A 13,855-nucleotide genomic window follows, 5' to 3' on the forward strand; every position below is an offset into this window, starting at 1 on the left:
CTTGAATATATAACCAATGAACAAGTAACTTGACGAAAATATTGTTTAAATAGAGTTTTGATCCTGGAAGACGAAAGGTCACAAGGTGTGACCTTTCGTCTTCCAGGATAATAAGTCCATTTGAACATTATTTTAGTCAGGTTACTTGAATATATAACCAATGAACAAGTAACTTGACTAAAATGTTGTTTAAATAGAGTTTTGATCCAGGAAGACGAAAGGTCACAAGGTGTGACCTTTCGTCTTCCAGGATGATAACTCGATTTGAACATTATTTCAGTCAGACCTTTCGTCTTCCAGGATGATAACTCGATTTGAACAATATTTTAGTCAGGTTACTTGAATATATAACCAATGAACAAGTAACTTGACTAAAATATTGTTTAAATAGAGTTTTTATCCTGGAAGACGAAAGGTCACAAGGTGTGACCTTTCGTCTTCCAGGATGATAACTCAATTTAAACATTATTTTAGTCAGGTTACTTGAATATATAACCAATGAACAAGTAACTTGACTAAAATGTTGTTTAAATAGAGTTTTTATCCTGGAAGACGAAAGGTCACAAGGTGTGACCTTTCGTCTTCCAGGATGATAACTCGATTTAAACAATATTTTAGTCAGGTTACTTGAATATGTAACCAATGAACAAGTAACTTGACTAAAATATTGTTTAAATAGAGTTTTTATCCTGGAAGACGAAAGGTCACAAGGTGTGACCTTTCGTCTTCCAGGATGATAACTCGATTTGAACATTACTTTAGTCTGGTTACTTGAATATATAACCAATGAACAAGTAACGTGACTAAAATATTGTTTAAATAGAGTTTTTTATCCTGGAAGACGAAAGGTCACAAGGTGTGACCTTTCGTCTTCCAGGATGATAACTCGATTTGAACATTATTTTAGTCAGGTTACTTGAATATATAACCAATGAACAAGTAACGTGACTAAAATATGGTTTAAATAGAGTTTTTATCCTGGAAGACGAAAGGTCACAAGGTGTGACCTTTCGTCTTTCTGGATGATAACTCGATTTAAACATTATTTTAGTCAGGTTACTTGAATATATAACCAATGAACAAGTAACTTGACTAAAATATTGTTTAAATAGAGTTTTGATCCAGGAAGACGAAAGGTCACAAGGTGTGACCTTTCGTCTTCCAGGATGATAACTTGATTTAAACATTATTTTAGTCAGGTTACTTGAATATATAACCAATGAACAAGTAACTTGACTAAAATATTGTTTAAATAGAGTTTTTATCCAGGAAGACGAAAGGTCACAAGGTGTAACCTTTCGTCTTCCACGATGATAACTCGATTTGAACATTATTTTAGTCAGGTTACTTGAATATATAACCAATGAACAAGTAACTTGACTAAAATGTTGTTTAAATAGAGTTTTGATCCTGGAAGACGAAAGGTCACAAGGTGTGACCTTTCGTCTTCCAGGATGATAACTCGATTTGAACATTATTTCAGTCAGGTTACTTGAATATATAACCAATGAACAAGTAACGTGACTAAAATATGGTTTAAATAGAGTTTTTATCCTGGAAGACGAAAGGTCACAAGGTGTGACCTTTCGTCTTCCAGGATGATAACTCGATTTAAACAATATTTTAGTCAGGTTACTTGAATATGTAACCAATGAACAAGTAACTTGACTAAAATATTGTTTAAATAGAGTTTTTATCCTGGAAGACGAAAGGTCACAAGGTGTGACCTTTCGTCTTCCAGGATGATAACTCGATTTGAACATTACTTTAGTCTGGTTACTTGAATATATAACCAATGAACAAGTAACGTGACTAAAATATTGTTTAAATAGAGTTTTTTATCCTGGAAGACGAAAGGTCACAAGGTGTGACCTTTCGTCTTCCAGGATGATAACTCGATTTGAACATTATTTTAGTCAGGTTACTTGAATATATAACCAATGAACAAGTAACGTGACTAAAATATGGTTTAAATAGAGTTTTTATCCTGGAAGACGAAAGGTCACAAGGTGTGACCTTTCGTCTTTCTGGATGATAACTAGATTTAAACATTATTTTAGTCAGGTTACTTGAATATATAACCAATGAACAAGTAACTTGACTAAAATATTGTTTAAATAGAGTTTTGATCCAGGAAGACGAAAGGTCACAAGGTGTGACCTTTCGTCTTCCAGGATGATAACTTGATTTAAACATTATTTTAGTCAGGTTACTTGAATATATAACCAATGAACAAGTAACTTGACTAAAATATGGTTTAATGGAGTTTTTATCCTGGAAGACGAAAGGTCACAAGGTGTGACCTTTCGTCTTCCAGGATGATAACTCGATTTGAACATTATTTTAGTCAGGTTACTTGAATATATAACCAATGGACAAGTAACTTGACAAAAATATTGTTTAAATAGAGTTTTGATCCAGGAAGACGAAAGGTCACAAGGTGTGACCTTTCGTCTTCCAGGATGATAACTCCATTTGAACATTATTTTTGTCACGTTACTTGAATATATAACCAATGAACAAGTAACTTGACGAAAATATTGTTTAAATAGAGTTTTGATCCTGGAAGACGAAAGGTCACAAGGTGTGACCTTTCGTCTTCCAGGATAATAAGTCCATTTGAACATTATTTTAGTCAGGTTACTTGAATATATAACCAATGAATAAGTAACTTGACTAAAATGTTGTATAAATAGAGTTTTGATCCAGGAAGACGAAAGGTCACAAGGTGTGACCTTTCGTCTTCCAGGATGATAACTCGATTTGAACATTATTTCAGTCAGGTTACTTGAATATATAACCAATGAACAAGTAACGTGACTAAAATATGGTTTAAATAGAGTTTTTATCCTGGAAGACGAAAGGTCACAAGGTGTGACCTTTCGTCTTCCAGGATGATAACTCGATTTGAACAATATTTTAGTCAGGTTACTTGAATATATAACCAATGAACAAGTAACTTGACTAAAATATTGTTTAAATAGAGTTTTTATCCTGGAAGACGAAAGGTCACAAGGTGTGACCTTTCGTCTTCCAGGATGATAACTCAATTTAAACATTATTTTAGTCAGGTTACTTGAATATATAACCAATGAACAAGTAACTTGACTAAAATGTTGTTTAAATAGAGTTTTGATCCTGGAAGACGAAAGGTCACAAGGTGTGACCTCTCGTCTTCCAGGATGATAACTCGATTTGAACATTATTTTAGTCAGGTTACTTGAATATATAACCAATGAACAAGTAACTTGACTAAAATATTGTTTAAATAGAGTTTTTATCCTGGAAGACGAAAGGTCACAAGGTGTAACCTTTCGTCTTCCACGATGATAACTCGATTTGAACATTATTTTAGTCAAGTTACTTGAATATATAACCAATGAACAAGTAACTTGACTAAAATGTTGTTTAAATAGAGTTTTGATCCTGGAAGACGAAAGGTCACAAGGTGTGACCTTTCGTCTTCCAGGATGATAACTCGATTTGAACATTATTTCAGTCAGGTTACTTGAATATATAACCAATGAACAAGTAACTTGACTAAAATATTGTTTAAATAGAGTTTTGATCCAGGAAGACGAAAGGTCACAAGGTGTGACCTTTCGTCTTCCAGGATGATAACTCCATTTGAACATTATTTTTGTCAGGTTACTTGAATATATAACCAATGAACAAGTAACTTGACGAAAATATTGTTTAAATAGAGTTTTGATCCTGGAAGACGAAAGGTCACAAGGTGTGACCTTTCGTCTTCCAGGATAATAAGTCCATTTGAACATTATTTTAGTCAGGTTACTTGAATATATAACCAATGAACAAGTAACTTGACTAAAATGTTGTTTAAATAGAGTTTTGATCCAGGAAGACGAAAGGTCACAAGGTGTGACCTTTCGTCTTCCAGGATGATAACTCGATTTGAACATTATTTCAGTCAGGTTACTTGAATATATAACCAATGAACAAGTAACGTGACTAAAATATGGTTTAAATAGAGTTTTTATCCTGGAAGACGAAAGGTCACAAGGTGTGACCTTTCGTCTTCCAGGATGATAACTCGATTTGAACAATATTTTAGTCAGGTTACTTGAATATATAACCAATGAACAAGTAACTTGACTAAAATATTGTTTAAATAGAGTTTTTATCCTGGAAGACGAAAGGTCACAAGGTGTGACCTTTCGTCTTCCAGGATGATAACTCAATTTAAACATTATTTTAGTCAGGTTACTTGAATATATAACCAATGAACAAGTAACTTGACTAAAATGTTGTTTAAATAGAGTTTTGATCCTGGAAGACGAAAGGTCACAAGGTGTGACCTCTCGTCTTCCAGGATGATAACTCGATTTGAACATTATTTTAGTCAGGTTACTTGAATATATAACCAATGAACAAGTAACTTGACTAAAATCTTGTTTAAATAGAGTTTTATCCTGGAAGACGAAAGGTCACAAGGTGTAACCTTTCGTCTTCCACGATGATAACTCGATTTGAACATTATTTTAGTCAAGTTACTTGAATATATAACCAATGAACAAGTAACTTGACTAAAATGTTGTTTAAATAGAGTTTTGATCCTGGAAGACGAAAGGTCACAAGGTGTGACCTTTCGTCTTCCAGGATGATAACTCGATTTGAACATTATTTCAGTCAGGTTACTTGAATATATAACCAATGAACAAGTAACTTGACTAAAATATTGTTTAAATAGAGTTTTGATCCTGGAAGACGAAAGGTCACAAGGTGTGACCTTTCGTCTTCCAGGATGATAACTCGATTTGAACATTACTTTACTCTGGTTACTTGAATATATAACCAATGAACAAGTAACGTGACTAAAATATTGTTTAAATAGAGTTTTTTATCCTGGAAGACGAAAGGTCACAAGGTGTGACCTTTCGTCTTCCAGGATGATAACTCGATTTGAACATTATTTTAGTCAGGTTACTTGAATATATAACCAATGAACAAGTAACGTGACTAAAATATGGTTTAAATAGAGTTTTTATCCTGGAAGACGAAAGGTCACAAGGTGTGACCTTTCGTCTTTCTGGATGATAACTCGATTTAAACATTATTTTAGTCAGGTTACTTGAATATATAACCAATGAACAAGTAACTTGACTAAAATATTGTTTAAATAGAGTTTTTATCCTAGAAGACGAAAGGTCACAAGGTGTGACCTTTCGTCTTTCTGGATGATAACTCGATTTAAACATTATTTTAGTCAGGTTACTTGAATATATAACCAATGAACAAGTAACTTGACTAAAATATTGTTTAAATAGAGTTTTTATCCTAGAAGACGAAAGGTCACAAGGTGTGACCTTTCGTCTTCCAGGATGATAACTTGATTTAAACATTATTTTAGTCAGGTTACTTGAATATATAACCAATGAACAAGTAACTTGACTAAAATATGGTTTAAATGGAGTTTTTATCCTGGAAGACGAAAGGTCACAAGGTGTGACCTTTCGTCTTCCTGGATGATAACTCGATTTGAACATTATTTTCGTCAGGTTACTTGAATATATAACCAATGAACAAGTAACTTGACTAAAATATTGTTTAAATATAGTTTTTATCCTGGAAGACGAAAGGTCACAAGGTGTGACCTTTCGTCTTCCAGGATGATAACTCGATTTAAACATTATTTTAGTCAGGTTACTTGAATATATAACCAATGAACAAGTAACTTGACTAAAATATTGTTTAAATAGAGTTTTTATCTAGGAAGACGAAAGGTCACAAGGTGTAACCTTTCGTCTTCCACGATGATAACTCGATTTGAACATTATTTTAGTCAGGTTACTTGAATATATAACCAATGAACAAGTAACTTGACTAAAATGTTGTTTAAATAGAGTTTTGATCCTGGAAGACGAAAGGTCACAAGGTGTGACCTTTCGTCTTCCAGGATGATAACACGATTTGAACATTATTTCAGTCAGGTTACTTGAATATATAACCAATGAACAAGTAACGTGACTAAAATATGGTTTAAATAGAGTTTTTATCCTGAAAGACGAAAGGTCACAAGGTGTGACCTTTCGTCTTCCAGGATGATAACTCGATTTAAACAATATTTTAGTCAGGTTACTTGAATATATAACCAATGAACAAGTAACTTGACTAAAATATTGTTTAAATAGAGTTTTTATCCTGGAAGACGAAAGGTCACAAGGTGTGACCTTTCGTCTTCCTGGATGATAACTCGATTTGAACATTATTTTCGTCAGGTTACTTGAATATATAACCAATGAACAAGTAACTTGACTAAAATATTGTTTAAATAGAGTTTTTATCTAGGAAGACGAAAGGTCACAAGGTGTAACCTTTCGTCTTCCACGATGATAACTCGATTTGAACATTATTTTAGTCAGGTTACTTGAATATATAACCAATGAACAAGTAACTTGACTAAAATATTGTTTAAATAGAGTTTTGATCCTGGAAGACGAAAGGTCACAAGGTGTGACCTTTCGTCTTCCAGGATGATAACTCGATTTGAACATTACTTTACTCTGGTTACTTGAATATATAACCAATGAACAAGTAACGTGACTAAAATATTGTTTAAATAGAGTTTTTTATCCTGGAAGACGAAAGGTCACAAGGTGTGACCTTTCGTCTTCCAGGATGATAACTCGATTTGAACATTATTTTAGTCAGGTTACTTGAATATATAACCAATGAACAAGTAACGTGACTAAAATATGGTTTAAATAGAGTTTTTATCCTGGAAGACGAAAGGTCACAAGGTGTGACCTTTCGTCTTTCTGGATGATAACTCGATTTAAACATTATTTTAGTCAGGTTACTTGAATATATAACCAATGAACAAGTAACTTGACTAAAATATTGTTTAAATAGAGTTTTTATCCTAGAAGACGAAAGGTCACAAGGTGTGACCTTTCGTCTTTCTGGATGATAACTCGATTTAAACATTATTTTAGTCAGGTTACTTGAATATATAACCAATGAACAAGTAACTTGACTAAAATATTGTTTAAATAGAGTTTTTATCCTAGAAGACGAAAGGTCACAAGGTGTGACCTTTCGTCTTCCAGGATGATAACTTGATTTAAACATTATTTTAGTCAGGTTACTTGAATATATAACCAATGAACAAGTAACTTGACTAAAATATGGTTTAAATGGAGTTTTTATCCTGGAAGACGAAAGGTCACAAGGTGTGACCTTTCGTCTTCCTGGATGATAACTCGATTTGAACATTATTTTCGTCAGGTTACTTGAATATATAACCAATGAACAAGTAACTTGACTAAAATATTGTTTAAATATAGTTTTTATCCTGGAAGACGAAAGGTCACAAGGTGTGACCTTTCGTCTTCCAGGATGATAACTCGATTTAAACATTATTTTAGTCAGGTTACTTGAATATATAACCAATGAACAAGAAACTTGACTAAAATATTGTTTAAATAGAGTTTTTATCTAGGAAGACGAAAGGTCACAAGGTGTAACCTTTCGTCTTCCACGATGATAACTCGATTTGAACATTATTTTAGTCAGGTTACTTGAATATATAACCAATGAACAAGTAACTTGACTAAAATGTTGTTTAAATAGAGTTTTGATCCTGGAAGACGAAAGGTCACAAGGTGTGACCTTTCGTCTTCCAGGATGATAACACGATTTGAACATTATTTCAGTCAGGTTACTTGAATATATAACCAATGAACAAGTAACGTGACTAAAATATGGTTTAAATAGAGTTTTTATCCTGAAAGACGAAAGGTCACAAGGTGTGACCTTTCGTCTTCCAGGATGATAACTCGATTTAAACAATATTTTAGTCAGGTTACTTGAATATATAACCAATGAACAAGTAACTTGACTAAAATATTGTTTAAATAGAGTTTTTATCCTGGAAGACGAAAGGTCACAAGGTGTGACCTTTCGTCTTCCTGGATGATAACTCGATTTGAACATTATTTTCGTCAGGTTACTTGAATATATAACCAATGAACAAGTAACTTGACTAAAATGTTGTTTAAATAGAGTTTTGATCCAGGAAGACGAAAGGTCACAAGGTGTGACCTTTCGTCTTCCAGGATGATAACTCGATTTGAACATTATTTCAGTCAGGTTACTTGAATATATAACCAATGAACAAGTAACGTGACTAAAATATGGTTTAAATAGAGTTTTTATCCTGGAAGACGAAAGGTCACAAAGTGTGACCTTTCGTCTTCCAGGATGATAACTCGATTTGAACAATATTTTAGTCAGGTTACTTGAATATATAACCAATGAACAAGTAACTTGACTAAAATATTGTTTAAATAGAGTTTTTATCCTGGAAGACGAAAGGTCACAAGGTGTGACCTTTCGTCTTCCAGGATGATAACTTGATTTAAACATTATTTTAGTCAGGTTACTTGAATATATAACCAATGAACAAGTAACTTGACTAAAATATGGTTTAAATGGAGTTTTTATCCTGGAAGACGAAAGGTCACAAGGTGTGACCTTTCGTCTCCCTGGATGATAACTCGATTTGAACATTATTTTCGTCAGGTTACTTGAATATATAACCAATGAACAAGTAACTTGACTAAAATATTGTTTCAATATAGTTTTTATCCTGGAAGACGAAAGGTCACAAGGTGTGACCTTTCGTCTTCCAGGATGATAACTCGATTTAAACATTATTTTAGTCAGGTTACTTGAATATATAACCAATGAACAAGTAACTTGACTAAAATATTGTTTAAATAGAGTTTTTATCCAGGAAGACGAAAGGTCACAAGGTGTAACCTTTCGTCTTCCACGATGATAACTCGATTTGAACATTATTTTAGTCAGGTTACTTGAATATATAACCAATGAACAAGTAACTTGACTAAAATGTTGTTTAAATAGAGTTTTGATCCTGGAAGACGAAAGGTCACAAGGTGTGACCTTTCGTCTTCCAGGATGATAACTCGATTTGAACATTATTTCAGTCAGGTTACTTGAATATATAACCAATGAACAAGTAACGTGACTAAAATATGGTTTAAATAGAGTTTTTATCCTGGAAGACGAAAGGTCACAAGGTGTGACCTTTCATCTTCCAGGATGATAACTCGATTTAAACAATATTTTAGTCAGGTTACTTGAATATATAACCAATGAACAAGTAACTTGACTAAAATATTGTTTAAATAGAGTTTTTATCCTGGAAGACGAAAGGTCACAAGGTGTGACCTTTCGTCTTCCAGGATGATAACTCAATTTAAACATTATTTTAGTCAGGTTACTTGAATATATAACCAATGAACAAGTAACTTGACTAAAATGTTGTTTAAATAGAGTTTTGATCCTGGAAGACGAAAGGTCACAAGGTGTGACCTCTCGTCTTCCAGGATGATAACTCGATTTGAACATTATTTTAGTCAGGTTACTTGAATATATAACCAATGAACAAGTAACTTGACTAAAATATTGTTTAAATAGAGTTTTGATCCTGGAAGACGAAAGGTCACAAGGTGTGACCTTTCGTCTTCCAGGATGATAACTCGATTTGAACATTATTTCAGTCAGGTTACTTGAATATATAACCAATGAACAAGTAACTTGACTAAAATATTGTTTAAATAGAGTTTTGATCCTGGAAGACGAAAGGTCACAAGGTGTGACCTTTCGTCTTCCAGGATGATAACTCGATTTGAACATTATTTCAGTCAGGTTACTTGAATATATAACCAATGAACAAGTAACTTGACTAAAATATTGTTTAAATAGAGTTTTTATCCTGGAAGACGAAAGGTCACAAGGTGTGACCTTTCGTCTTCCAGGATGATAACGCAATTTAAACATTATTTTAGTCAGGTTACTGGAATATATAACCAATGAACAAGTAACTTGACTAAAATGTTGTTTAAATAGAGTTTTGATCCTGGAAGACGAAAGGTCACAAGGTGTGACCTTTCGTCTTCCAGGATGATAACTTGATTTGAACATTATTTTAGTCAGGTTACTTGAATATATAACCAATGAACAAGTAACTTGACTAAAATATTGTTTAAATAGAGTTTTGATCCTGGAAGACGAAAGGTCACAAGGTGTGACCTTTCGTCTTCCAGGATGATAACTCGATTTGAACATTATTTTAGTCAGGTTACTTGAATATATAACCAATGAACAAGTAACGTGACTAAAATATGGTTTAAATAGAGTTTTTATCCTGGAAGACGAAAGGTCACAAGGTGTGACCTTTCGTCTTCCAGGATGATAACTCGATTTGAACTATATTTTAGTCAGGTTACTTGAATATATAACCAATGAACAAGTAACTTGACTAAAATATTGTTTAAATAGAGTTTTTATCCTGGAAGACGAAAGGTCACAAGGTGTGACCTTTCGTCTTCCAGGATGATAACTCGATTTGAACATTATTTTAGTCAGGTTACTTGAATATATAACCAATGAACAAGTAAGTTGACTAAAATATTGTTTAAATAGAGTTTTTATCCTTGAAGACGAAAGGTCACAAGGTGTGACCTTTCGTCTTCCAGGGTGATAACTCGATTTGAACATTAGTTCGGTCAGGTTACTTGAATATATAACCAATGAACAAGTAACGTGACTAAAATATAGTTTAAATATAGTTTTTTTATCCTAGAAGACGATAGGTCACAAGGTGTGACCTTTCGTCTTCCAGGATGATAACTCAATATGAACATTATTTTAATCAGGTTACTTGAATATATAACCAATGAACAAGTAACTTGATTAGAATAATGTTTAAATAGAGTTTTGATCCTGGAAGACGAAAGGTCACAAGGTGTGACCTTTCGTCTTCCAGGATGATAACTCGATTTGAACATTATTTTAGTCAGGTTACTTGAATATATAACCAATGAACAAGTAACGTGACTAAAATATGGTTTAAATAGAGTTTTTATCCTGGAAGACGAAAGGTCACAAGGTGTGACCTTTCGTCTTTCTGGATGATAACTCGATTTAAACATTATTTTAGTCAGGTTACTTGAATATATAACCAATGAACAAGTAACTTGACTAAAATATTGTTTAAATAGAGTTTTTATCCTGGAAGACGAAAGGTCACAAGGTGTGACCTTTCGTCTTCCAGGATGATAACTCAATTTAAACATTATTTTAGTCAGGTTACTTGAATATATAACCAATGAACAGGTAACTTGACTAAAATGTTGTTTAAATAGAGTTTTGATCCTGGAAGACGAAAGGTCACAAGGTGTGACCTCTCGTCTTCCAGGATGATAACTCGATTTGAACATTATTTTAGTCAGGTTACTTGAATATATAACCAATGAACAAGTAACTTGACTAAAATATTGTTTAAATAGAGTTTTGATCCTGGAAGACGAAAGGTCACAAGGTGTGACCTTTCGTCTTCCAGGATGATAACTCGATTTGAACATTATTTTAGTCAGGTTACTTGAATATATAACCAATGAACAAGTAACTTGACTAAAATATTGTTTAAATAGAGTTTTTATCCTGGAAGACGAAAGGTCACAAGGTGTGACCTTTCGTCTTCCAGGATGATAACTCGATTTGAACATTATTTTAGTCAGGTTACTTGAATATATAACCAATGAACAAGTAAGTTGACTAAAATATTGTTTAAATAGAGTTTTTATCCTTGAAGACGAAAGGTCACAAGGTGTGACCTTTCGTCTTCCAGGGTGATAACTCGATTTGAACATTAGTTCAGTCAGGTTACTTGAATATATAACCAATGAACAAGTAACGTGACTAAAATATAGTTTAAATAGAGTTTTTTTATCCTAGAAGACGAAAGGTCACAAGGTGTGACCTTTCGTCTTCCAGGATGATAACTCAATATGAACATTATTTTAATCAGGTTACTTGAATATATAACCAATGAACAAGTAACTTGATTAGAATAATGTTTAAATAGAGTTTTGATCCTGGAAGACGAAAGGTCACAAGGTGTGACCTTTCGTCTTCCAGGATGATAACTCGATTTGAACATTATTTTAGTCAGGTTACTTGAATATATAACCAATGAACAAGTAACGTGACTAAAATATGGTTTAAATAGAGTTTTTATCCTGGAAGACGAAAGGTCACAAGGTGTGACCTTTCGTCTTTCTGGATGATAACTCGATTTAAACATTATTTTAGTCAGGTTACTTGAATATATAACCAATGAACAAGTAACTTGACTAAAATATTGTTTAAATAGAGTTTTTATCCTGGAAGACGAAAGGTCACAAGGTGTGACCATTCGTCTTCCAGGATGATAACTCAATTTAAACATTATTTTAGTCAGGTTACTTGAATATATAACCAATGAACAAGTAACTTGACTAAAATGTTGTTTAAATAGAGTTTTGATCCTGGAAGACGAAAGGTCACAAGGTGTGACCTCTCGTCTTCCAGGATGATAACTCGATTTGAACATTATTTTAGTCAGGTTACTTGAATATATAACCAATGAACAAGTAACTTGACTAAAATATTGTTTAAATAGAGTTTTGATCCTGGAAGACGAAAGGTCACAAGGTGTGACCTTTCGTCTTCCAGGATGATAACTCGATTTGAACATTATTTTAGTCAGGTTACTTGAATATATAACCAATGAACAAGTAACTTGACTAAAATATTGTTTAAATAGAGTTTTGATCCTGGAAGACGAAAGGTCACAAGGTGTGACCTTTCGTCTTCCAGGATGATAACTCGATTTGAACATTATTTCAGTCAGGTTACTTGAATATATAACCAATGAACAAGTAACTTGACTAAAATATTGTTTAAATAGAGTTTTTATCCTGGAAGACGAAAGGTCACAAGGTGTGACCTTTCGTCTTCCAGGATGATAACGCAATTTAAACATTATTTTAGTCAGGTTACTGGAATATATAACCAATGAACAAGTAACTTGACTAAAATGTTGTTTAAATAGAGTTTTGATCCTGGAAGACGAAAGGTCACAAGGTGTGACCTTTCGTCTTCCCGGATGATAACTTGATTTGAACATTATTTTAGTCAGGTTACTTGAATATATAACCAATGAACAAGTAACTTGACTAAAATATTGTTTAAATAGAGTTTTGATCCTGGAAGACGAAAGGTCACAAGGTGTGACCTTTCGTCTTACAGGATGATAACTCGATTTGAACATTATTTTAGTCAGGTTACTTGAATATATAACCAATGAACAAGTAACGTGACTAAAATATGGTTTAAATAGAGTTTTTATCCTGGAAGACGAAAGGTCACAAGGTGTGACCTTTCGTCTTCCAGGATGATAACTCGATTTGAACTATATTTTAGTCAGGTTACTTGAATATATAACCAATGAACAAGTAACTTGACTAAAATATTGTTTAAATAGAGTTTTTATCCTGGAAGACGAAAGGTCACAAGGTGTGACCTTTCGTCTTCCAGGATGATAACTCAATTTAAACATTATTTTAGTCAGGTTACTTGAATATATAACCAATGAACAAGTAACTTGACTAAAATGTTGTTTAAATAGAGTTTTGATCCTGGAAGACGAAAGGTCACAAGGTGTGACCTCTCGTCTTCCAGGATGATAACTCGATTTGAACATTATTTTAGTCAGGTTACTTGAATATATAACCAATGAACAAGTAACTTGACTAAAATGTTGTTTAAATAGAGTTTTGATCCTGGAAGACGAAAGGTCACAAGGTGTGACCTTTCGTCTTCCAGGATGATAACTCGATTTGAACATTATTTTAGTCAGGTTACTTGAATATATAACCAATGAACAAGTAAGTTGACTAAAATATTGTTTAAATAGAGTTTTTATCCTTGAAGACGAAAGGTCAGAAGGTGTGACCTTTCGTCTTCCAGGGTGATAACTCGA

This window comes from Medicago sativa, chromosome 3, assembly GCF_051527215.1.
Source record: "Medicago sativa cultivar Bolivia chromosome 3, Bolivia_mono, whole genome shotgun sequence".
Lineage (NCBI taxonomy): Eukaryota > Viridiplantae > Streptophyta > Magnoliopsida > Fabales > Fabaceae > Medicago > Medicago sativa.